The sequence below is a fragment of the Etheostoma spectabile genome, chromosome 7 (genome assembly GCF_008692095.1).
Source record: "Etheostoma spectabile isolate EspeVRDwgs_2016 chromosome 7, UIUC_Espe_1.0, whole genome shotgun sequence".
NCBI lineage: Eukaryota > Metazoa > Chordata > Actinopteri > Perciformes > Percidae > Etheostoma > Etheostoma spectabile.
Window position 1 is genome coordinate 19,854,806 of NC_045739.1, and position 26,301 is coordinate 19,881,106.

The 26,301-nt window shown below is 40.6% G+C and overlaps 1 protein-coding gene and 1 long non-coding RNA gene across 5 annotated transcripts in view; both read left to right on the forward strand.

Annotated features, from left to right (window-relative positions):
- Positions 1-11,916, forward strand: part of LOC116692239 (uncharacterized) — a 21,204-nt gene extending 9,288 nt beyond the window's left edge. The window contains exons 2-4 of one of the 2 annotated variants that reach the window (XR_004332665.1): positions 1,384-1,389; positions 8,322-8,325; positions 11,906-11,916. This is a non-coding gene — a long non-coding RNA (uncharacterized LOC116692239). Of the gene's footprint in view, positions 1-1,383; positions 1,390-3,091; positions 3,103-8,321; positions 8,326-11,905 lie in introns of those variants that run through there. The other variant, XR_004332666.1, reaches the window with a different exon arrangement.
- The window catches only part of plxna1a (plexin A1a), a 280,313-nt gene that overhangs the window by 85,156 nt on the left and 168,856 nt on the right, over positions 1-26,301 (forward strand). The gene's annotated exons all lie outside the window — the stretch shown is intronic.

The window sequence follows — 26,301 nt, forward strand, 5'->3', positions numbered from 1 at the left end:
TAGAGAGGGATAGAGAGAGAGAGATAGAGAGAGAGAGAGAGAGAGATAGAGAGAGAGAGAGAGAGAGAGAGAGAGAGCTTCAGTCTGCGACTTAATCCTTGCCCTCTTTCCTCTTCCAACACAACATTCTGCATTTAGCACTGTTATTGTGCCTTCTAGTTGTGGTAATAATTAGGCTGATAATTGATCTTTTTGTTTGTCTTTCTGTCCTTTTTTTTCCTTTCTCTCACAGCCGCTGTGGGAGACTATACACCCACAGTGTGTGTGTGGGTGGTGATCAGACGTTGATCCTAAAAGACTCTTTCTGACATCTTCCAATTAGAAGTTAACCAAGGAATGTGTTGAATAGCTGCTTACAAAAATAAAAAGGAGAGAAGATAGGTTGACCACCGCCCGCGCACGCACCACGCGCGCTCCGCCACCCCACACCACCACACACACACCACACACCCACACCCACCTACCACACACCACCCACACCACACACACACACACCACAACACACACCCACACACACACACACAATGACGACACACACACACACCATAGCTGCATTGTCCTATTTGCCCTCTCTGTTTTTTGAATGATTTTATTGCTAATATTATAATTTGAACACTCTTTCAGCTCATTACAGATATTGGTTAATATATATGGCCCTTGTATTAAATGTTTCAAAGCCCAATCATTTATCACAGTGTGTTCTTACTGGTTCTGTATATTGTATAAATTTGCTTGGCAATGTAGTTTCTAATAAACAACCTTTAAGACAGATGGACAGTATCCATTCCGTAAAAGGGATGATAAAAAATGGAAGAGAGCAGACTGGTGGAGACAGGAAACAGTCAATCAAACGCCCTGCCCTCCACAGCAGCTGCGCCCTCCCTCTTCTTTCTTTTTTAAACTTCCTCTCTGTTGACCTTTGAACTTGCTGTTCCCAGCTCCCCACAAGCTCAAAAGTGAAGCTTTTTGCCTTTTGAACCCAGTCTACCGGCTTTCGCCCCCCAGCTGACTGAAATTTAAAATGTTTTCACAGTGCTTCTTTTTTCTTAAGTCACCCGGGAGCAAAACTGCAGTTGCTGGTTCAATCAAATAAACAATAACACGTAGACAAACCCTAAATCTAAACACACTGCCAAGTCCTCCAAGCAACATCTCCTCTGTTCTTGTGCTTTGCGGTTTAGATAGAACTAGAAACCACAGAAGGTGGAGTTTTTTTTAATATCCTTTGTTATTCTTAAGCAATTTTTGTATCAATGGGACTGTAGTGTATCACACATCCATTACTTATTACATTACATCATAATTTACATTATATGTACTGTACATCCAAGCATTTTCCTCACAACATGCTAACCTGCACCTAGGTTCCATTCAATACCTAAGCAACTAGTGGCAGAATGCGTTGGCGCCGCCTATCTACCCATAGAGGGACCATGATATCCTATTTCAAAAACAGTGGCATGCTCCTTTAATATTAGCATAGGAAAAAACCTGAACCCTTCAATCGTCGATATACGTACGATCCTATTGCCAATGGTCATACCCTAGGACTAGGATTTAGTACTATATGACATAAAATGAAGTATTAAAATACAGAATTACTAAGTAATCACACAACTATATAGTGTATAAGAAGCGTATGAACTTCACATATAATCCAAATATTCCATTTAAACAAAGGCTAAGTATAAGTGTGGTACCGCTATGTAGGCCTTTGGGCCTTTTTCAATATGGTCAGTAGGCTAGGTAATGTGGCAACAAGACTTTTGGCCCTCTAGTTCAAGCAGTTCAACAGTCCCACACATATGCTCCCAGTGCTACCACAAACATGCTTCATATTCTCAGAGACAAAACCTGGTGCGCTTGAGTTGGGCAACTTGGCAACGATTCTGGACAAGACATGACTGAGATTGGTGAGAACACTTGAGTCTTTGTACAGCACTGAGGGAAATGCAGTCAAAAAAACATCAATACTTCATCCATTACAGACATAGATATGCAATTATTTTGAATTTCAGCATACTTCCAACACAAACCACAACATCCCACATCCATTATTTTTATGTATTGCTTGCTTCTAGATAATTGTGAAGTTGCGTCCATTTATGTCTGTATTATTAATATCACTGTAGATTAAAATTTACTACAACCTTGCTTGAGCTTGAGTATATCTACCCGTGTTATTCATACCCTGCTCCTCATTTATTACACAACATATTCTGGGGACAGATGCATCATATTTGCACGTAGGAAACGTCCACAATCTGCCATACAGGACATCTTGGCATGATTTTTCTTGTAATATTGCAATCACTTTATCCAGATTTTCTTTCAAGTGGAATAATCTTGTAATTGGTACACCTGGTCGGAGATAAATGGTGTAGTTTGTGCACCTCACCCTATCTTTGGTATGATCTGCGACGCAGACCACGAGCCGGTCCCATCTGTCTGTCCTCACTAGTGCTCGTGGCTGAGTAGCAAATCCCCACAGCCAGGTTCCAACATCTTCCAACAAGAGCGGAGTCTGTTATAGCACCACATTACTTGCCGATCACACTGGGAACAATGCTTATAAAGTTCCCACCAGTGTGTACCGTTTGTGGATAGATTCGCCTGGTAGTCGAGCAAATGAAAACACGGATGGGATGTTTTTTATATTATATTTATAATTAAGGCACTTAGGCCAAATAACCATTCAAAAAGAAAATTTAAGAAAATTAAAGAAATTTACATGAGTCACATAAATGAATAAAGTATACCAAAAAATAATCAGCTGTAACTCTAGCTATTTCTTTTCTAGTCACAAGAGCTTTCTACAGACTTAACATCCTACCGAGATCTATCTTCTCAAACAACTGACATACCATCTACACTATAAGCTCTGAAGCGCGCCCCTGTATTGGGAACATACAATACTAAATACACTACAGGGGTGGCTCAGGCGAGTAGCCAAGTAAAGCTCAAAACAGCCACCATTATTTAATCTAGTGAGTAAGAAATATGGCATAATGAAGATATGATTAACACAAAGTTTCAACAAACCACCACGATATCTTGAGGGTTACAATATCATTATTTAAAATTGGGTCAGTTCCTGTTACCCCGGAACGCATATACACCCAGTGTGCACGGCAAACTTCCGCTTGAACACAACCAGCATCAGTACCATTTAACTTTCTGTTACACCACCAAATTCTGTGACACGTACTTGTGACCTGTAGGGCTCTGTTTGCCACTGTTGCGGTTGATCTTACGCACCAGACTACTTCGTCCCGGCCTCTGTTACGCTATCACGTAAAACTGCAGGCTGTTTATAATGAAGGTTCAGCGCCGAGAGTTTAGAATGTTGTATATCCCTCTTGAGATCTAGGCTGAATTGATTGAATCGTGTCTATTGTAAATCTAAATAAAGAAACTAAGATATATTTTCTGTGTGTGTGCGTGTTTATTCTTAGGGCCCCAAAATAAACACCACATAGCGACTTAATCATGAGGATGCGGGTGTTAAATAATAATAAAACTACTCGCAGCATGAGCTGTAACAATCTACAAGGCTGTGGAGAAAATTATCAATAACAGTAAATAATGTGATTGTGAACTCATTGTGAATTTTTCCCCCAATACATAAACTCAGTTATGGATGCGTGGGGATTGGACCCAAATTCCGAGGACGAGGACGCATCAGGCATGCGGTTAGTAACCAGGGTTTATTGTCCAAAAAACACAAAGTAAGCCTCAACAAAACGAACCACCCAGAATACAAGGCAAAATCAAACATCCAAAAAAAAAGTCAAACGAATCACCAGGACCCAGGAAACGAACAAATCAGGGACACTGGGACAAAGCGACGTGCTGACAGGCGAACAAACAGAATGAGTCCGACAGAGAAAAAGGAACACTGGTTTACAGTTACCAGAGTACGAGTAACGTGAACAGGTTTGAGACGTCAGGTGGATCCATTAGTGGCGGGGCAAGACTCCACAAACAAAGAGTAAAGCGAGACTAGACAAGACAAGACAGACAGGAAGCTGCCCAGCCAAAATCAAGCAACGCATAACACACCCCCGGAAACATAGACAGGATCCATGACAGCCAGACTAGGAGAAAACCGGGACGAAGACCAGGGAAAGTCCCATGGGAAATAACCCCCAAAACAAAAACCCCAACCACAACCAACTCATAATGATTTGAACATTTCAAATTACCGGTCACAACACCAAACCATTCAGTTGGCTTTCTTAATCTTCTCTGTATATACACGAAACATAATCACTCATGGCTGCATCTGGTTTTTGGGCCCAAGAGGTTCCCTAATTTTGTGACAGCTGTTATCAAATATTGACCCCCTGGTCCCAAAACCATATGCTGAACCAGAGTGATTATTGGTTTTCTTGTCCTTCATAATAGATAAGACAAGCCCACCTGAAATGGTTTTTGCTGTAGTTACAGTGATTTCTGACAGTTTTTACAGTAGGTCCATATGCCTGATAACAGCTTCAAAATATTGACCCCTTGGGCCCAAACCAATGCTGACCATCGTATTATGTTTCTTGTCTATACATATTAATATAAGACAACCACCTTAAATGGTTTGGGTTGTTGTGGGGACAGGTTATTTTGAAATGTTCACAATAATCTATGAGGTTATGTATGGGGAAAATACAATGAGTGCACCATCAAATTATTTACTTTTTTATTGTAATTTTCTCCCACAGCTGTCTTGTAGATTAGTTAACAGCCTCATGCTGCCGACGCATTTTATTTTCGTTATACGCACCCGCATCCTCCTGATTAATTCTTGCTCTGTGTGTTTTTTGGGGCCAACAGCATAAACGACGCACACACACAGAAACTATATCTTACGTTTGCTTTTTTTAGATTTACAATTAGACACTAGTCACTCAAATACAGCCTATCTCTCAAGTCGGTATATCAAACAACATTTCTAAACTCTCGGCGCTGAACCTTCCTTCATACACAGCCTGCAGTTTACGCTGCTATGCGTAACAGAGCCTTACGAGTCGCTGTTTTGATTAAGATCACCTCAAAGTGTCACAGCGCCCCCTACATCACCATATACGGTGGTCACGAATTTGGTGTTCACCGTAGGCCATTTAGACTATTCTGATTACCTCCATTACACTTTTATCGAAATAACAGGCATGTATGTTCACAAAGATCTTGTGTTGGCTGGTTATTATAATAATATTTTTTTTGAAGTATGGAATGGTTTTAAAAGATGATGGATGATGAAAGTAGCTGTCAGCATGTAAATCCATTAGTATAAGATGGTTAAGTTTGTATGAAGCTACGGGATTTTCTCTGGAATTTGATGAATGCTATGTTAACAGATGAGTTTAAACCGTGATGATTTAACAGAACTATGGACAATGGTAAACAACGCTATAGGCCTACAGCAAACCTTTAGACCTCATCTTTGAACCATGACTAGGTACGTATTGCTACCGGGTGACGGCCGCCAAAACTGCTCCCCGTCCCCGTACAAAAGCTCATAAAGTATTCCACCATGCATCCAGCATACAACTTGAACACAGAGACTGTCTCCAAATAAGGTCCAAAATCTGTTATGCCTTTCGGCTCTTCTCTAAATCCCTCCCCTCCACATTCTGTCCTCTTTCTTGCCGAGGAAGCACACCGAAAGGAATAGAAAAATCGACTCTTGGTTGCAACACAGTCTGTTGTTTGGACTGATACAGGAGAGGGTAGGAACCTATCATCTCTAAGAAGCTCTCCCCTTTTCTCTTATCAGTCTGCTGATACTGAGTATTCTCCTTTGTACAAATTTCTCTAGTTTTCCACCACTGGAGCATTTGTTTATACATGTGCCTATCTCTTGCAACTGCCACTGCAAACCATGCATTCAAAACCTCACTAAACCCACATGTAAATGAATGTTAAGTGAACTCTTCTTTAGAACATAAATAATAATTTGCACGTGAGCCCACCATTTGACAAAAAAAGAAAATACTCCATGTCAAAAAAAAATCCTAGAACAAATCTCACTCAGCCTCACTGTGTAAAAAAAAATGACAGAAAATAAGGCAAAGTGGAAAAAAGTATCATGAAATAATAACTACAGTTAAGACACAATTTGACAAAAAAGCATCACAGTCTAGAAATGACAACACATTTTCACTCCCACCACGTCACATACAACACTTTGTCAGACCCTTCGTCTCATTTTTCTACATGCTCGGAAGGCCCTTTGGCTTTGATTTTTTTTTTTTCAACGTGCAGGGTTAGGTTTACGGTAACAAACCACGTTGGTTAGGATAAACACAAGTAAAACAAATCGACGTTGAACTTTTGTTTTCACACGGGACACAACGGCGGCCTCGGTGATCCGTGTCCTCAACAACCTCCCTTTCTTTTTGGACTTTGTTGCCCTTCTGCTAAATTACCTCTTGCGTCTCGGTCGAGCATTTGAACGCCTGGTTCTGTGTGGAGGTTCAGAACACTGATGTCCACTGACCAGCTGCCATATGTGACAAGGTTGCTTCGCAAGTCAATTACTATCAAAATTCATTAGAACTCAAATTGGTTTTTATTGTAACATGCAAGGGCATTGCAATATGTTTTACCTTTAACATATACTACTGCCTGACATACACGCTTTTGCTGGTGGAGATGGCGTCGAGTATGGTAATAACCAGATTGGCCTTTCTCTTACCTGACCCGTGGATACTGGTGTTTAATCTTATTACCCAATACCCTCTCCTGTCCAGTTGTTTTCCCAACGTGCCCTGGGGAACACCAATGTGGTCCCTGCATAAGCACCAGTGGTCCCCTGCAGGATAATGCGGAATAGTGTAATTTTACCATTTTTTTAATTGACCGTGAATTGTCCTGCTATTGCTCCCCAAGTGCAGTCTCTGCTCCTGACACCACCCCACATAGGCAAACACTCCTCCTTCCTCCCTCCTCCTCCTCCTCTCCCTCCTCCTCCTCCTCCTCCGTTCTCTCCTCGATGTAGGACATGTTGCTAACAGTGGCCCTGTCTAGTGCAAGTACCTGTGAGTTTTAAAATAGTATTGTGTTTACACCACATCCTACACGTTCATTTCCACAGCAGTGTGAGAGTCTATGTTGTGTTGTCCAGATGCTTTGAGGTCCACGACCTGGTCAGAATCTCTAATCGGTCTCCAGGGTTCCATTTAACCACTAGCGTGACGGCTCAGGTGATTACATGTCACAACACTGGGTCAGAAGGCAATTATCACAATACAAGCAGTTTCAAGGAGACTGGCCTCACTCAACAAAAAACCACAGTGTTTTCTTCAACATGCCTCAAGGCTTGACCTATCTAGTAATTACCTGAAGCAACATTGTTTCATTTACCCACAACCCTGCACTCTCTCCTCTCTTTCTCTCTCTCTCCCTCCTTTTAACCATAGAAATCATCAACATTCCCTAGCCAAGATGTTTTGTTATTTTGTTGATTTTAACGGGGCGGCTGTGGCTAAGTGGGGCGTGGTTACCTGCCGTCGGAAGGGTTGGTGTTCAATCCCTGGCCCCTGCGTCCATGTCGAAGTGTCCTGGGCAAGACACTGACCCCGTTGCCCCAGCTGCGCATCGGAGTGTGAATGTGTGGAATGTTTATCTGATGAGCAGGTGACACCTTGTACGGCAGCCTCGGCCACATTGTATGATGTTGTGATGGAATGTTTACCTGTACTATGTAAAAGCCTTTTGATAGTCTTAAGACTAGAAAAGCACTATATATAAATACAGCAAATTTATTAACAGTTCAAACCAATCACAATCGTCTGGGCGGTGCAAAGCGCTAACGAGCCCCTTATCTTTATTGTGACAATTTTTTATTCCATTAATCTGTTGTTCATTCTGTACATATTAATTTTTATATCCAGTCTCAGGGTATATATATATATATATATATATATATATATATATATATATTATAGCACTTTTATATGTTTACATCTTTTGGTTAGATTTCAAACCCAACTAGATATTAATGGTACTTACTGTGTGCATTGACAATTCCTTTGTTTCTAATCTATTCATCCCTTGTCCCATTTCACTTGATGGGGATTTTGAGTTTTAGAGCAGTAATTTTTCTAATAATATTAGAGCTAAGCCATTGTATTGTAATGGTACTGTTTCTACATTTGGTTTCCTGGCTCACTACATTCATTTATTTTTCTTCATTCCATCTGATAAATCATTGGAATCATCATTTATACTGTATTTACTTTTGCACATTTCAAACATTGGCTCATATCTTGCTTGACAGTAGAAGACAACAAATAGCTATGGAGCTTTTCACCAGTTCACCTCAGTCATGTCAGAAGAGTTACCTGGTCAAACAAAGCTACCCTGTTCAAAGTGTTTTGTATTTTTGATTTTAAAAAAAAACTTCCAGGACAAGTTTATATCAGCAAAACAAGTGCACACATCCATCTCTTATCTAGCTGATCTTTTAACTTCTATCACTTTCCACAATCTATCTATCCATTATTCTATCATCCTCCTCTCTCTGCTATAATCTCCAATTCAGACGTCCATGGTGCATTGTAATCTGACGGATTAACCTCGCTGCTCTTCTCATCAGCGTATTGGTTCTGTTCAGTGCTGTGGCTTTAAACACTCCTGCTCCGCCAGTATGTGCATGTGTCTGCACGTTTTTTGGATGTGTTTATGTTAAATACAGCAAGGTTAACCAGAAATACATTACCTTAAAACACCAAGCAAATACAAGTAAGATAACTGAATGTAATCCTGTTTAGCAAGCAAAGAATAGAATTACAATTGTTATGCCACATCTGGTTGTGTCCATGCATTTGTGCACTGCCCTATTTTAATCTTGACTGCTGTAAAGCACAAAGGAAATATATCAACAACCGAATTCAAGACTTTAAAGTTTTAAATTTATATACTGTTTGCAATGTAAGGGAGAAAGGGGAAAAAAGGGAATAGAGGCTGTGGCTGACACACACACACACACACACACACACACACACACACACACACCACACACACACACCCACACAACACCGCTGAATTACTCGTGCGCCTGCTTGATCAGGAGCACAAGACCAATCCTTCACACACACACACACAAACAACTTCAGAAGCGACAAGACTGAGTGGATTAATCCTCCCATTTTAAGACAGAGCGTTAACTTGTTTTTGTGTGTGTGCGTGTCTGCGTGCATGTATGTGTGACGGTGAACACCTAGGGTGCCACACAAGAGCACGTCTGACGCACAGAGGCACCAAATCAAATTGATATCTTAAAAACACTAACAATATGTACAATAATGTAAAAAATAAAAAGACACAAAGTTGGAGCTGTAGCAGTGGATATGACGCACAAATTGCGCTCGTTCTCTGGGTCATAACTCATATGTGAGTCCACACAGACAAGACCCTTTTTTCAGATTCATACACTGAAAACAGGAACGGCTACTAGCTGATTCAGCATCATTTTAGTGGGATGCAATTGTCTGGATGGTGTCTGATAGGAACACACACACTTTGTCAGACTGTGGAGTAACTGTGGAGTATATGATGCATGCTTATTCAATTTTGCCGTAATAAAGAGGCTAAAAGGAATGTCATATATCTGAGCCATTTAGAAATATGACTCCAAACATATGAAGTAGTACATGAAATGTAATATTGTTGCATTATGATCCACTGGGGAAATACTAACTGCATTAGGTCTGTTGTTACTGTCTAATTATCTCCTTCATCAGCTCATTTCCATTCTGCTCTACCCCTCTACACCTTCATCCTTTCTCTTCATCTCTCTATTCCTCCTCCATTATTGGTTCCTACAACCATCCATTCCTCCCCCTTTTTTCTCTTCTTCTATTGTCCCTCCATAAGACTCTGTGACACCAGGCACCGCCAAGTCACTGTACACTTCAATTAGCACATACAACACACACACACCCACCACCACACACACACACCCACACACACCACACCCACACACACCACACACACACACACACACACAACACACCACAGTCTTTTAGCTGAATGCTTTGTGCGCTTTGCAATGAAACCACAAAGGCCAGCGACACAGTATGTGTATTAGTGTGTATGTGTGTCTCCAGTGCGGGCACTTGAACGTGTCCTAAATGTGTGTCTTTGATATCAGTCTTGGTAATCTAGTCATTCTATCCGCCGTATTCAGATACATAGAAGCGCACTGTGTGTGTGTGTGTGTGTGTGTGTGTGTGTGTGTGTGTGTGTGTGTGTCAGCCACAGCCTCTATTTTCCCTTTTTTCCCCTTTCTCCCTTTACATTGCAAAACAGTATCTAAATTTAAAACCTTTAAAGTCTTGAAATTCGGTTGTTGATATATTTCCTTTGTGCTTTACATGCAGTCCAAGATTAAAATAGGGCAGTGGCACAAAATGCATGCACACAACCAGATGTGGCATAACAATTGTAATTCTATTCTTCTGCTTGCTAAACAGGATTACATTCAGTTATCTTACTTTGTATTTGCTTTGGCTGTTTTAAGGTAATGTATTTCCTGGTTAACCTTGCTGTATTTAACATAAACACATCCAAAAACGTGCAGACACATGCACATACTGGCGGAGCAGTAGTGTTTAAAGCCACAGCACTGAACCAGAACCATACGCTGATGAGAAAGAGCAGCGAGGTTAATCCGTCAGATTACAATGCACCATGGACGTCTGAATTGGAGATTATAGCAGAGAGAGGAGGGATAGAATAATGGATAGATAGATTGTGGAAAGTGATAGAAGTTAAAAGATCAGCTAGATAAAGAGATGGATGTTTGCACTTGTTTTGCTGATATAAACTTGTCCTGGAAGTTTTTTTTAAAATCAAAAATACAAAACACTTTGAACAGGGTAGCTTTGTTTGACCAGTTGTAACTCTTTCTGACATGACTGAGGTGAACTGGTGAAAAGCCTCCATAGCTATTTTTGTCTTCTACTGTCAAGCAAGATATGAGCAAATGTTTGAAATGCTGCAAAAGTAAATACAGTATAAATGATTGATTCCAAATGATTTCATCAGATGGAATGAAGAAAATAAATGAATGTAGTGAGCCAGAAACCAAATGTAGAAACAGTACCATTACAATACAATGGCTTAGCTCTAATATTATTAGAAAAATTACTGCTCTAAAACTCAAAATCCCCATCAAGTGAAATGGGACAAGTGGATGAATTAGATTAGAAACAAAGGAATTGTCAATGCACACAGTAAGTACCATTACTATCTAGTTGGGTTTGAAATCTAACCAAAATGATGTAAACAATAGTAAAAGTGATATCGATATATATATATAATATATATATATATATATATATATATATATATATAACCCTGAGACCCTGGATATAAAAAATAATAATGTACAGAATGAACAACAGATTAATGGAATAAAAAATTAGTCACAATAAAGATAAGGGGCTCCGTCTAGCGCTTTGCACCGCCCAATACGATTGTGATTGGTTTGAACCTGTTAAATGTAAATTTGCTGTATTTATATAGTGCTTTTCTAGTCTTAACGACTACTCAAAGCGCTTTTACATAGTACAGGAAACATTCACCATTCACATACATTCCTACACTGTGGCCGAGGCTGCCGTACAAGGTGCCACCTGCTCATCAGATAAACACTCACACACATTCACACTCCGATGCGCAGCTGGGGCAACTCGGGGTTCAGTGTCTTGCCCAAGGACACTTCAACATGGGACCGCAGGGCAAGGGATTGAACCACCAACCTTCCGACTGGCAGGTAACCACGCCACCACTTAGCCACAGCCGCCCCGTTAAAATCAACAAAATTAACAAAACATCTTGGCTAGGGAATGTTGATGATTTCTATGGTTTAAAGAAAGGGAGAGAGAGAGAGAGAAAGAGAGAGAGAGTGCATGGTTGTGGTTAAATGAAAACAATGTTGCTTCAGGTAATTATAAGCATAGGTCAGCCTTTGAGGCATTTGAAGAAAACACTGTGGTTTTTTTGTGAGGCCAGTCTCCTTGTAACTGCTTGTATTTGTTGATAATCTGCTCTCTGACCCAGTGTTGTGACATGTAATCACATGAGCCTGTCACGCTAGTGGTAAATGGAACCCTGAGACCTTAGAGATTTCTGACCAGGTCAGTGGACCTCACAGCATCTGGGCACCACAACATATGACTTCCTCACACTGATGTGAAATGAACGGTAGGATGTGGTGATAACACAAAACTATTTTAAAACCACTAGGTCTTGCCATATGACAGCCACTTTAGCTAACATTTTCCATACAACGAGGAGGGGAGGAGAGGAGGAGGAGGAGGAGGAGGAGGAGGAGGAGAGGAGGAGGAGGAGGAGGGGAGGAGGAGGAGGAGGAGGAGGAGGAGGAGGAGGGGAGGAGGGAGGAGGAGGAGGAGTGTTTGCCTATGTGGTGGTGGTGTCCTGGAGCAGAGACTGCACTTGGGGAGCAATATCAGGACAATTCACGGTCAATTAAACAATGGTAAAATTACACTATCTCCGCATTATCCTCAGGGGCCCACTGGTGCTTATGCAGGGACCCCATTGGTGTCCCCAGGGCCCAGTTGGAAAACAACTGGACAGGAGAGTGTATTGGTGTAATAAGATTAACACAGTATCCACAGGCTTCATGTAAGAGAAAGGCCAATCTGGTTTATTACCATACTAGGAACGCCATCTCCACAGCAACAGACGTGTCGGCAGTATATGTTAATGTAACATATTGCAAGCCCTTGCATGTTACAATAAAAACCCAATTTGAGTTCTAATGAATTTTGATAGTAATTTGACTTGCGAAGCAACTTGTCAAATATGGCAGCTTGGTCAGTGGCCATCAGTGTTCTGATACCTACACACAGAACCAGGCGTTCAACTGCTCGACCGCGACGCAGAGGTAATGTAGCATGAAGGGCAACAAAGTCCAAATACAGGGGAGGTTGTTGAGGATCAACGGATCACACAGCAGGCCGCCGTTTGTGTCCCGTGTGAAAACAAAAGTCAACGTCGATTTGTTTTTACTTGTGTTATCCTAACCAAGTGGTTTTGTTACCTAAACCTAACCCTGCCCGTTGAAAAAAAAAAATCAAGCCAAAGGGCTTCCCAGAGCATTAGAAACAATTAGACGCCAAGGGGTCCTGACAAAGTGGTTGTATGTGACGTGTTGGGAGTGAAAATGTGTTGTCATTTTCTAGACTGTGATGCTTTTTTGTCACATTGTTTCTTAACTGTAGTTATTATTTCATGATACCTTTTTTCCCACTTTTCCTTAATTTTCTGTCATTTTTTTACACAGTGAGAGAGTGAGATTTGTTCTTGATCTTTTTGACATGGACGTCTTTTCTTTTTCTATCAAATTGTGGGATCACGTGCAAATCATTATTTTCATGTTCAAAAGAACAGTCACTCACATTCATTTACATGTCTGGTTAGTGAGGTTTTTTTATATGCATGGTTTACAATTGCATTTGCATGAAGATAGACACATTGTATAAACAATGCTCCACAGTGTGAAAACTTAGAGAATTTGTACAAGGGAATAGTCAGATCAGCAGACTGATAGAGAGAAAGGGGAGAGCTTAGAGATGATAGGTCTCTCTACCCTCTCCTGTATCAGTCCAAACAGCCTGTGTGCCAGCCAAGAGTCGATTTTTCTCTATCTTTCTGTGTGTCTTCCTCTGCCAGACAGATGACAGAATGTGGAGGGAGGGATTTAGGAAGAGAGCCGAAAGGCATAACAGATTCTTGGACCTCACTTTTGGAGACAGTCTCTGTGTTCAAGTTTGTATGCATGGATGCATGGTGCATACTTTATGAGCTTTTAGGTACTGTGACGGGGAGCGTTGCGGCCGTCACGGTAGCAATACGCTACCTATTTCATTGTTCAAAGACTGAGTCTAAAGGTTGCCTGTAGGCCTATAGGTTTGTTTACCATGTCTATATGTTCTGTTAATCATCACTGTTTAAACTCATCTGTTAACATAGCCATTCATCAAATTCCCCAGAGAAATCCCGTAGCTTTCATACAAACACTTAACATCTTATACTACTGTGATTTACATGCTACAGCTACTTTCATCAATCCATCATTCTTTTTAAAACCATTCCATACTTCAAAAACATCATTGATTATAATAACCACGCAACACTCAGATCTTTGTTAACTACATGCCTGTTTATTTAGTTTAAAAGTGTAATTCAGGTTAATCAGAATAGTCTAAATGGCTTACCGGCAACTGCTGGTTTGTGTTCAAGCGGAAGTTTGCCGTGCACACTGGGTGTATATGACGTTCCGGGGTAACAGGAACTGACCCAAATTTTAAATAATATATATTGTAACCCTCAAGATATCTTGTGGTTTGTTGAAACATTTGTGTTAATCATATCTTCATTATTCTGCATATTTCTTACTCACTAGATTAAATAATTGTGGCTGTTTTGAGCTTTACATTGGCTACTCGCCTGAGCCACCCCTGTAGTGTATTTAGTATTGGTATGTTCCAAATACAGGGGCGCGCTTCAGAGCTATATAGTGTAGATGGTATGTTTCAGTTGTTTGAGGAGCTAGATCTGGTAGGATGTAAGTCTGTAGAAAGCTCTTGTGACTAGAAAAGAAATTAGCTAGATTTACAGCTGTATTTATTTTTGGTATACTTTATTCATTTATTTTGACTCATGTAAATTTCTTTAATTTTTCTTAAATTTTTCTTTTTTAATGGTTATTTTTGCCTAAGTGCCTTAATTATAAATATAATATAAATAAACATCCCATCAGTGTTTTTCATTTGCTCGACTACCAGCGACATCTATCCACAACCGGTACACACTGTGGGAACTTTATAAGCATTGTTCCCATCTGTGATCCGGCATTAATGTGGTGCTATAACAGACTCCGCTCTTGTTGGAAGATGTTGGAACCTGGCTGTGGGGATTTGCTCTCACTCAGCCACGAGCACTAGTGAGGACAGACACTGATGGGACCTGGCTCGTGGTCTGCGTCGCAGATCATACCAAAAGATAGGGCTGAGGTGCACAAACTACACAATTTATCTCCGACCAGGTGTACCAATTACAAGATTATTCCACTTGAAGAAATCTGGATAAAGTGATTGCAATATTACAAGAAAAATCATGCAAGATGTCACTGTATGGCAGATTGTGGACGTTTCCTACGTGCAAATATGATGCATTCTTCCCCAGACATATGTTGTGTAATAAATGAAGGAGCAGGTGTATGAATAACACTGGGTAGATATACTCAAGCTCCAAGCAAGGTTGTAGTAAATTTTAATCTACAGTGATATTAATAATACCAGACATAAATTGAACGCACCTCACAATTATCTAGAAAGCCAAGCAATACATAAAAAATAATGATGGTGGGATGTTGTGGTTTGTGTTGATGAATTTTATGCTGAAATTCAAATAATTGCAATATCTATGTCTGTAATGGATGAAGCTTATTTGATGTTTTTTTGTTACTGCATTTCCCTCAGTGCTGTACAAAGACTTCAAGTTTATCACCATCATCTCAGTCCATGTCTTGTCTCAGACTCGTTGCCAAGTTGCCCCAACTTCAAGCGCACCCAGGTTTTGTCTCTGAGAATATGAAGCATGTTTGTGGTAGCACCTGGGACAGCTCATGTGATGTTGGACTGTTGAACTGCTTGAACTAGAGGGCCAAAAGTCTTGTTTTCCACATTCACTCTAGCCTACTGACCATATTGAAAAAGGCCAAAGGCCTACATAGCGATTACCACACTTATACTTAGCCTTTGTTTAAATGAATATTTGGATATTATTCTGAATGTTCCTACAGCTTCTTATACATATATAGTTGTGTGATTACTTAGTATATTCTGTATTTTAATACTTCATTTTATGTCATATTAAGTACTAACTCCTAGTCCTAGGGTTATGCCCATTGGCAATAGGATCGTACAGTATATCGACGATTGAAGGGTTCAGGTTTTTTCCTATGCTAATATTAAAGGAGCATGCCACTGTTTTTTGAAATAGGACTTATCATGGTCTCCTCTATCGGTAGATAGGCGGGCCAACGCATTCTGCCACTAGTTAGCTTAGCGTATTGAATGGAATCCTATGTTGCAGGTTAGCATGTTGTGAGGAAAATGCTTGGATGTACAGTACATATAATGTAAATTATGATGTAAATGTAATAATGTAACTGTATGTGTGATACACTACAGTCCCATTATGATACAAAAATTGCTTAAGAATAACAAAGGTTATATTAAAAAAACCTCCCCTTCTGTGTTTTCTAGTTCTATCTAAACCGCAAAGCACAAGAACAGAGGAGATGTTGCTTGGAGGACTTGGCAGTGTGTTTATATATTTAGGGTTTTGTCTACGTGTTATTGTTTATTTGGATTGAACCAGCAATCTGCAGTTTTGCTCCCGGGTCGACTTAAGAAAAAAGAAGCACTGTGAAACATTTTTAAATTGTCAGTCAGCCTCGGGGCGAAAGCCTGTAGACTGGGTTCAAAAGGCAAAAAGCTTCACTTTTTGAGCTTGTGGGGAGCTGGGAACAGCAAGTTCAAAGGTCAACAGAGAGGAAGTTTAATAAAGAAAGAAGAGGGAGGGCGAGCTGCTGTGGAGGGAGGGCGTTTGATTGATTGTTTCCTGTCTCTGCACCAGTCTGCTCTCTCCATTTTCTCATCCCTTTCTACGGCATGGCTACTCTGTCCACTTCTGTCTTAAATGGTTGTTTATTAGAAACTACATTGCCAAAGCAATTTATACAATATACAGAAACCCAGTAAGACCACACTGTGATAAATGATTGGGCTTTGAAACATTTACTACATGGCCATATATATTAACCAATATCTGTAATGAGCTGAAAGAGTTGTTCAATTTATAATATTTAGCAATAAAATCATTCAAAACACAGAGAGGGCAAATAGGACAATGCAGCTATTGTGTGTGTGTGTGTGTGTGTGTGTGTGTGTGTGTGTGTGTGTGTGTGTGCGTGTGTGCGTGCGTGCGTGCGTGTGTGCGTGCGTGCGTGTGTGCGCGCGCGTGTTGGCTCAACCTATCTCTCTCCTTTTTTATTTTTGTAAAGCAGCTATTCAACACATTCCTTTGTTTAACCTTCTAATTGGAAGATGTCAAGAAAGAGTCTTTTATGGCATCACAAGTCTGATCACACACACACACACACTGTGTGTGTGTATAGTCTCCCACAGCGGCTGTGAGAAAGGGAAAAAAAAGACAGAAAGACAAAAAGATCAAATTATCAGCTACATTTAATTATCCACAACTAGACAGGCACAATAACAGTGCTAAATCCAGAATTGTCTGTGCTTGGAAGAGGAAGAGAGCAAGAGAGTTAAGTCAGACTGAAGCTCTCTCTCTCTCTCTCTCTCTCTCTCTCTCTCTCTCTCTCTCTCTCTCTCTCTCTCCCCTCTCTCTCTCTCTCCCCTCTCTCCCCTCTCTCTCTCATTCCTTTACAGCAGACAGTGTTTCTTCCTTTTCTTTTTCGAAGGCATTACTGCAGAGTGAAGTGATGACAGCTTATCGGATTAGGGATCGCCGGATAATAAATACCCTTGTTTGATTTCTCCACCCATACTTCTTAAACGTGATTACTGCTTACTGTTACCGCCAACGTGACATTATAGCGCACTGCGCGGCGGCACAGACATTTGCATAATGTTTATAGAGATGGTAAGAAGTGATGGCTGCAGAGTGGAAGGATGCTGAGGGATGCATTGAGCCGTCACTCCCCCTCCATCTTTCTTACTCTTTATCATTTCTGTTTTGTTGCTGTTCTCTTTTGACCTTGTAACCACTTTCTATGGAAACACATGGAGCTGCTGTCTCTGCCTCTGTACAGAGTTTTACTGTGCTACTTGTTCATGTTTGCTCCTCCAAGATGGTTTACTTAACTATAACTGTAATAAATGGATGAATAATAGTTATAATCATTTTTATTGTTAACTGTAATTCCACATTTTTGGATCCATGTCCAATTTGGCAAAATGCCTGGCGCTGCCTCTTTTTTTCCATTAGCAAAGAGCAATGTCATTTTTAAGCGGCACTGACCTGACATCACCAATGGTAAATTACATTTGCTGTAGCTAATACACGTTTATTCCATAAAAAAAAACTTGACAAAAGGCCAAAATAAAACTTGGCTTTTTGTTGGGTCAATGTGCTCTTTGCAAGCGGGTGTCTGTACTCAATCCAAAGATCGTTATAGAAAAAGACTATCATTCTAACACCACAGTGCTATTGCAAGTGCAATGTGAGTCTTTTCAAATGGAACTATGAAGCTGAAAAGTGCCACATCATTTCAGGAATCTGAACCGCCTAGTTAAACTTTTGTTTGAAGCTGGACTGCCAAACTTACACGCCCTTGCCAAACAAGTTCAAACAATGCTAACTAAACCTAGCCTGGTCCTACTAGACCTACCCACTCTCCATTGACAAGTGTTAACTTTCTTTAAGGCACATACTCTGTTGAACTCTAAAACTATTGGATCTGCACAGAGCCACTCTGGATCTGCCATAACCAATCACTAACGTTTGCCCATGACATTGTATTAGCATTGCTAGCGTTAGCCTTAGCATTGCTAGTGTTAGCCTTAGCTAACTCCTTCACCACTGATGGAACAAGCTGGAATATGGCCTTAAATCTGATATGGGCTTGAGAAGGATTCTATTTCAATAAGGGGATACTGATTAGGTAAAACCAGATCCCAACCCAAATCACCAAATAGGGTGCCACAATATATTGTTGCACCACAATACATCATTGACTGACTGTCATGTATGTTTATGTGTGTAATCCTGGCTGCTCAGTGTAAGGCCAGTTTGTGGTACAGAGGTCGTAGGCTGGCCGACAGAGTTATCGGTATTTCTAACAGTGACCAGACGCCCTAACTATATGAGTGGGTGCTACATGTGTGTGTGTCTCAGCAAATGTGTATTTTTAGTGTGTCAATGTATGTATCTGTATTAGAAATGGTCCTATACCATTTTGGTCCAATACCTGAACTTGCGTATCGGCCAATACAAAGTACTGATCCAATACCAGTGTGTCATAAATTTTATTTTTTTAAGTTTAACAACTGTATACTACTAACCCTGTTTGCATATGATATGATTTCTTTGTTGTTTGTTGCTTAGGTTAAACTCTTAAACAATGAATGCCACAGAACTTTCTTTTTTTATCCAGTTTGACAGTCAGTTATAACAGAAAAAGAACAATAACTACTTTAACATAGATTTACTTTAGGGCTTTATTATGTGGTATCGGATTGATGCATAAACTCCAGTACTTCCCAATACCAGCGTTTTAGGCAGTATCGGAGGCAATACTGATATCGGAACATCTCGTGTGTGTGTGTGGTAGCCACTTTCTGAACTTGTGACCTAGCGCTGAACTTCAATCCATTCCCATTCAGTGAGCATTACACTGAGCCCGCTAGCAACATTAGCTAATTACAGCTGGGATCCTTGGCTTTCTTTCCCCACAGCACGGGATTACCCCAGCACAACTCTAAGGCAACAGTGTCTAGACAGACATCGCCGGGATTGCTCTTTCTCTGGAGAAACAGACGCTTGTCTGTTGAAGACCATAGCATTGACTCATTGGTATTAAGGTTGTCAAAAATGAAGCCATGGTCCTGTTTTCTGGCTGAAGAGTTTAGCTCTTTTTTCAGCCCTCTCAGTTTGTTAAAAGACTTGTATGATAGTATAATAATCTGCTTTGTTTACTGGGGTTGGTAGAAGATATGAGATGAGATAAGCGAGAGCAATGCCAACGATACTACCTCACTAAATACTGTATTGCTTCTCAATTGAAGAACTGAAAGAAGGAAGTAAAGAATAGTGCTAATTTAAAAGATAGAGACCAGAACAGATGCAGGCAGACAGAAAGTCAGCAAGAGAGAGAGAGAGAGAGCTGTTGTCAACATCCTCTCCAGGGAGACAAAGGTCTCCATTGTAATTCAGCTGTTGTACTGTATTTTGTTTTGATGTCCAATTTTTGGGGGCTTTTTGCCGCTGCCATATGCCATAAAATGTCTGTTTGAGGTGGTGTGTGTGTGTGTGTGTGTGTGTGTCATAAGCGCCCTAACATACAAAGATGGTCGTCAGGACGTCACTGTGGCCATCCGTCACCTTTTTTTTTTACTTGGTCTGGACCGAATGAACCAAACTACAAGTGTGAAAGCACCTTGTATGACTTTTGTTTTATCTCTTACACTCCTATTTTAATCTAGTACTTTAACTTATGATGTGGGGGAAAGTTGGTTGCTTGGATGTCCAATAAGAAGTGTGCGCCTGTTTGGTGCCTATGGGTAAAAGGAACGCGTGTTAAAGGAAGGTCAGTTGTTTTTCTGCAAAAAAATTGCTGAGTCTTTTGTTTGAGTAAAGATCTATTGTCGCGCCATCCCTTCTCCTTGAAGATTCTTTAATTTTGACAAATCGGCCTAAGAAAATCCACAACAACCCTTAGGAGCCTAGCCCAAGACGTGAAGAACAGCCCGGAACATAGATTACATAAAGTAGGACCAATGTTGTCCACATACCTTTGGCCACACTTTTGCGTTTCCTCTCATGCAGCTGCGTAACATGCTGTACGTCCATATGTTGGGGAACAGCTGGCCATCAGCTGGAAGCTTTGTATTGTGTTCAAGAGCAACGTGGAATAGAAGATGTGAGGCGGAGCAAAACATTTGATCAACCGAGCCTTCGTCAGCGCTAGCTCTTTGAGGTCGGCTTGGTGTGTCAGGGCCCTATCGAAGAGACCGGGCGTCAACATAAACTGGACGCAGTCAACACAGCTAGTGACACCTTCAGTCTGTAGTAGTTTTAACCATCTCTTGTGGACAATGTTATTTCTGTCTTTCTCATCAAAGGAAACGTTTGTTTCCACAGCTACCAAATATGAGAAATGCAATTTGCTATGGATTTGACAGTTAGCACGACAAAGCACTGCATGTGACAGGTATCTCCCTGGTGAAACATGCTGTCGATTTAACGACTCTCCTGACGTCTCTCTCTGTTTTTTCACTTTGAATGCTTACTGCCTCCTGAAGTATATGCATCGGTTGACTGAGTTCACTACATGAATTAAAATTTGATTTTCTGGATGCACGCTGACAGCAATAGAAGTATTGTAAGAGTGAACAGCACCAATTAATGTGAATATACACTAACTGTAATGAAGAAAACAAAAAACACATTGAGCATTCGTCTTGTTTGGGGTTGACAATGACCCCACAACGCTGGCCTATTTCTACAATCCTGAATGAATGAGTTTTCAGGAAACAATAAACGATAGATATTATGTTCCCTTCATGGTGATTTCTGTAATGGCGCCAGGTAATATTTTCAACAGCAGCTTTTACATTGTTTACATTTGTATTCCAGAAATGCTTGAGTCTTCCTCCACTGTAATCTTATTTGATTAGATAAATCATAAAACATTTCCTATCAAATCTGTTTAAGGAAGTTCAGATGAGAACAGTTAGTGAAAGAGGGCTATTAGGTGTGTGTGTGTGGCGGACATGAACTTATCAACCCTGTCGGTAACACTATTACCATCTAGCCATGTGGCCTAGGAGCTAGCACACATACACAATTTCAATTCAGTTTTATTTATAGTATCAAATCATAACAAAAGTTATCTCGAGACACTTTACAGATAGAATAGGTCTAGACCACACTTTATAATTTACAAAGCCCCAGCAATTCTAGTAATTCCCCCAAGAGCAAGGACTTAGTGTGACAGTGGCAAGGAAAAACTCCCTTTTAGAAAGAAACCTCAGACAGAACCTGGCTCTTGGGTCACACACACACACACACACACACACACACACACACACACACACATCAGGCCAGGCCAGGCCAGGCCACACTGCCTGTTACTCCGTGTGTCCTGGCTTGGAGACGCAACAGAAACAGACAGCACCAAAATATCACTGCAGGGTTCCCATGTCAACACTAGCAGATGCAACATTAATTCAATCAGCCATGGGAAGTCACTGAGCGGAATGGGTGCGAGAGAGCCAGCATCCTAGAGCTACAGTGGCAGTGTTTGGGAGGCTTGAGGGACTACAGACTTATCATTTTTTATGTTTTTTTTAATGTTCTGGGTCATTTTGGTGACACTAGTATTTAGGAAAGCCATCCCAAATTTCATTTCCAAATGGCTTAGGACATTTCCTGAGGATCAAAAGAAAAATAGACTTTTTTAAATGAGTTCATGATATTCCTACCGGGACTTGATTAGAGAGAGTTACACATCGATAACAACGTGGTGATGTTGGTGGAAATTATTTTCCTTTACATTTATTCAGGGAGATGTAGAGTAGCCTATTCCTCCTTCTCATACAGTGTCCCACTGATTTGATTTTCATTCTTTTAGTTCTCTATTTAATCATGCCTGCTTTTCTCTTTGGCAATCCTATTCAGTTTGCTTCATTCTCTGCATTGGTATTAGCAACAAACGCCTTGGTTTTGTCACTGAATGTTTATGTACGGCAGCAGGAGATTGCAAAAACTGTCGGAATTACACGTTAATTAATAACAAGCAGTCAAAGGTAATAATCTGTGAAATTTCACACAAGTAAATGTCTCTTTAGCCTCAGTCTCAACACAACAAAAAGGAGAAGAACTGTCTCTACATTGTTTCTGCTTTGCTGGCCATCAGTTCCCTACCTTTTTTGGCTCCACAGACGGTTTAATGTTGACAGTTTTTATGTTCTGCAGATGGTAGGAGCTGTGGTGAGTGCTGGTGGACTGATTACCCCCCGTATTGATGATCTACTTAAGTTCAAAATCAGTGTTCTGTTGTTGTAGGTGTGAATGTGGAGGAATGATGTAGCACACGTAATGCCAAGTTTCAGGTATTTCAGCTCAAATTGCCTATAAGCCTAACATTATGTTATTATTCAGCTTTTTTCCTGAATTTTCAGAAAGAAAAGCTGAATAATAAGCTCTGTTAAGACCTGGAACTAACATGCATCCTGGGTGATCTGATCACAAGTGGGCAGCTCTAAGTACAGGTGTGACCGGAGGAACACGCCCAGCATGCTTTGAAGACGCATTGAGATCCGATCACTCACACCACATTCCGAGGTGGTCTCGGTCGCATATGGCCACATTCTTGTAGAGTGGCATATGCAAATGTGTCCTGGGCTAGATAAAGGACAGACTACTCAACTGTAGGGATAACTACGTACTCATTCACTGGCTTTGTCCACCACATCTGAGCTATAGGTAGCTCTGTGTATTTTGGCCAACTTTATGTTTTTCAACATTAGTATCTCACATGTAACAGAAACCACTGGGAGTGAATCGGTTTTTTTTGGTTTCATACTGTTGCTGATTTCAATCAATTTTATTTCTCACATGAGATTGTACAAGATAGGATGTGTTGGTGTTTTTGTTTCGGCACCCACCCGCCTGCTCTCATCCATGGCTTTCTGAAGCCTGAGTGTTGGTGGGATGAAGGTCAATAACCTAATATTTAGGTTTATAAAACATACCTGAAAAATATGCCCTTCGGCACACAGACACAGGACAAATCTTACTGCCCCCCTTAACCCTAAGCCCTGAACCAAGTTCAAGATGCTGCAGAGAAATGGTATAAATTATACAAAGGAATGGAACAGAATTTTACATTGTGATACCACGCCAAAACATGAAAGGTACAATTGTTTGACTTTTTTTCACCTGCTTTATGGCCAAGGAAGATTTGAACGTCATCCAGGGTCTTTACAGCGGAGGAGTCAAATAATCAATTTACTCATCTTAATCAGAACTGCATTATTAGGAAAAATTAAAACAAATGGTTGATGAACTGATTTCATGTTTTTTTTTTTTTATGTATCATCTTAAATCCTTAATGTTAATCTTTCTGTGTAAATGTAATATGTCAGGCTGAACACCCACGTGCCACTCGTTTATCGCTTTTTTTTAATGCTTTTTTGCTTCCCCTGGTAACTCTGTGTTTTAACGTCGCAACGAATTGTGGGTAACTTCCTCAGGCAAAGTAAACTTACGGAAAATGTTCATAAAGGGCTTAAAAATGCCCTCGCAGACTCACAGCCTCAAAGTCTGTGAGTCAAGATTCGGTCAAAGGCTGTAGACAGAGCTATTTCATTAGTCTTGCACCTTTCTCTAAAATGTTATGATTTATGTGAGAGTAACAACTGAAATGTATACACATACAATAACCACATGTTTTGGTAAAATATGTACTTCTGTATGTGCAAATAATGCACATGTTTGTTTGCAGACAGAGCAGGGAAGTCAGATCCAATCGCAAGAGGTTAGTAGAGATGCATTTGGAGACATTCTATTGCCAGGTGTCAACACATGTACTTAGATCGGATCCCCAAAGACGCATGTCAATCCCACGTCTGAACAGTGCCATAGCCTCTACGAATATTCTGTGGGGACTTCGCATTGGTCAGGTGCGATTTAACATCTGTTTTAAACTCTGGTAGGATAATGTTAGGACATCACTGGAAAAAGGGACGTTTCGCTTACAGAAGAATAAATAAAAGAACAGTGTTGTTAGTAAGAGTGGTGATTTAGCTGTTAGCGCTTGTTAAACTTCCTTGACAGAAAAGAAAAAGACGTCACAGCACTGGATTCACTGTTTGTCTCTCTGAGGTGACGTGCTGAAGGAACCTAGAGCAACAAATGCTCATCCCCAAAGTTATAGACTAAACACTCTTCTGGTGTCACATCTTTATCTAGCCCCTCCCCCCCCCCGGTCTGTCTCTGCGTCTTCGTCCCAGTGGAATCTAAAACAGATTTAATATTTGAAGAAGGAGTACTGGATGACCTGGGAAAGAGAAACACAGGTTGGTCTGTGTGTGTGTGTCCAGATAATCTGTGAAACGCAGAGAGACACAGAAGCAGACAAAACACAGCGCACAATGACATTTGTGTCTATAACTAGTCACACTGGTGGGGGGGGGGGAGACATGGTTCAAATGCTGTTTATCCTCTGTGACATTTTCAGGCAATACATCCCTGACAAATAGCATGATTTGTAGAAGTCTTTAAAGGCTGCTGTGTATCCGTGACTTTTAGAAGACCGCCTTGGTTAGCCTGTAACTCTTTCTCAAGCATACAGCATGCTGTGTTCTCTAATCCCTCTTCATCCTTTCGGTGTCATTTGCAGTGAGAAGTGCTGCACTGTGCAATCTGACTGACGTTAAGCATATCCTGCCATTCAGCTCCTCTTCTTTACCTCCTCGACTAGTAGCTTACTGTGACACAATCTGTCTACTGCATTCTTTTTGTAAGCTATTCATCCAGGAAATGTTTGCTGAGCACACATGTTCTATTACGACATCCTTCCGCTATGTAAATTCTACACGTTTGAACTTGCTCAGCAATGCCACAGTTACTGATGTTGGCCAATGCATGTTTACAAATGCATGTTTATAGTGTGTTCTTTGGATTATCCAGAGTAACTGTTAACAGGTTTCCAAAGGCCAAGTGGGCCCAAAAGCACAAAGCAAAATTAACCTCTACAATATTTTTCAAAAAAAGAAAAGAAAAAAAAATATATATATATATATTTATATATACAGTATATGGGGTTAAGGGCCTTGCTCAAGGGCACTTCAGTGGTGGTAATGAGGGAGGGACAAGCGCTGTTCTTTCACTTTAACCACCCAGATTTGATCCTGTCGGTCTGGGGATTGAACCAGCAACCTCCCGGTCACAAGCTTCTTTTTGAAAATACTATTTACCTCTATTTTATACAAAAATTATTTGGGACATAAAAGCCAAACTATCCGTATCACAGCACATATTATTTGAGACTTACACAGCACTGATGTTGATATTTGATAGAAATCAGACAAAAATGTATCTGTACTGAGCAGGAGATTTTACAGTTGTAAAATACACGTGTCAGTGTTCTCTGGGGAACAAGCTGTGGAAATGCGAGACTGTTTCTAATTTAACCTTAAGACATTTTTTTCCATTTTTGTACTGCAATTACTTTAGGTCAAAAGCTGAACTCCACCAATGCTAATGTGTTACTGAAACTTCGGCTCAAAATAAAAACCCTTGTTGGACCCATTGGAAGTACCATATGAATTGAAGAGAGTCGTGTTTTAAGGGAATCGTGAATTCACCACCAGCGTGTCCTAGCTGTTCTTTTGCCCAATCTGTAAGGGATTTGGATGTAGCCACGGGGTGCCAAGGAGTGGGGCAAATCAACATGTGCTGGGGGCAACAGAAGGTGTATGTGTCTCTCTCTTGTGTCTGTGTGTGTGTGTG